The sequence below is a fragment of the Artemia franciscana genome, unplaced genomic scaffold (genome assembly GCF_032884065.1).
Source record: "Artemia franciscana unplaced genomic scaffold, ASM3288406v1 Scaffold_757, whole genome shotgun sequence".
Lineage (NCBI taxonomy): Eukaryota > Metazoa > Arthropoda > Branchiopoda > Anostraca > Artemiidae > Artemia > Artemia franciscana.
Genome location: NW_027067641.1, coordinates 157,091 through 158,585, shown reverse-complemented (window position 1 = coordinate 158,585; position 1,495 = coordinate 157,091).

The window sequence follows — 1,495 nt, the reverse complement described above, 5'->3', positions numbered from 1 at the left end:
TCCAAACCATATTCCACATTATCAAATTTTAAAATCTCAAGTTTAGTGTTCAGATGTTTCTGGAGACTTTCTGTCAAATTCTCATCCTGGAGTCTACGATAATCCTAATTTCCCAGGAGGCAGTTGCCCCAACGAAATTTCAGCTTTAACTTAATCCTATACACTACTAGATGTTAATCTTTACTTTAAAATGAATAACAGCATTCCTAGATACCACAGTATATTGTATTGAATTTGTTAGTCTTTGGTTTGCTATAACTTATTCCAAACGAGAATTCAATAATTGGTGCGGTCATTAAATATTTGGTACCGTCTACCGTGTTTAATATTTGCCGTAGAATCTACAAATTCAAAGAACATAAAAGACTCTTACATACAACATTTCTTCTTACAGCATTTGAAGGACGCATAATTTTCGTAGAGTCAATAAGGAAAGAACGAATATATTATATTCTAGAGCAATATAAACAAGAAATAATGTTAAGGATTAAACAGCGATATAACAAGCAGCGCAAAATACGGGATTCAGAAAGGCAAAGTAAAGAAAAAATTACAAAATGGAAGATAAAACAGAATAAAAAGTCGGGGATGTAGTTTATGCACAGAAAAATTAATGCACAGGAATTGTCTATTAATTAAAGAAAAACAAGTTTTTTTTGTGTCTTAAGACACTCCAAAACAACCTGATATATATTTAAGCCATATAAAAAAACAAACAAAAGAAACCAATTGTCATAAAAAAATAGATTTGGGCTATTTTGCCTAGCCACGGAGTTCCCAATCCCTTCCTAAGTAGTTTTAAGGGCCAAATTACTGCTCCTACATTTTTAAAGCATTTTCATTAATTTTTGAGGCGTTAAGATTATCATTGAAAGTGAGAGAAGCTAGAGAAAAATTTGGTGCAGTCTTGTTGATTTTTTTCCCCAATAGGAAAAGAAAGGAAATATCGGGAATGCAACAGAAAATAGCAGTTTTTAACCCGGTGCGGAGGAAGAAGGGCCCAAAACAGCATTCCTTTACTGAAAGAATAATTCCTTCCCTCCTTCATTTAATCCATTGGACTTAGCAGTCAGCCTGATGCAAAGTTATCCAGGGCCAACCTTTACGCGTGCACAGAATACCTCAAAATTAAAATTTAGCCAGAAAAAAATTCAATTGCCCAAATTTTGACCATAATAATTGTGTTTTCGAGTTTCATATGCTAAGTCAAAAAGGCTTATGAATTAGGGCTGAAGAGCTGCTACAGAAAATTACAAAGTATAATTGTTTAAGGATAGTCTATTTCCGTCAACCCAAAGCAAGAGGCAATAAAGCACAAGAACTCCTATGTCGCTAAAAACAGAAGTAAATAATGCTATAAATATAATCAAAAGAAATGAAACACAAACATTTTTGAAATATACCAAAATTCATTTGCTTTCTAAGATAAAAACTTATCAGCATAAAGTTAACCACATACAAAATCACCGTTAATTGGAATAAACGACTAAAGTCT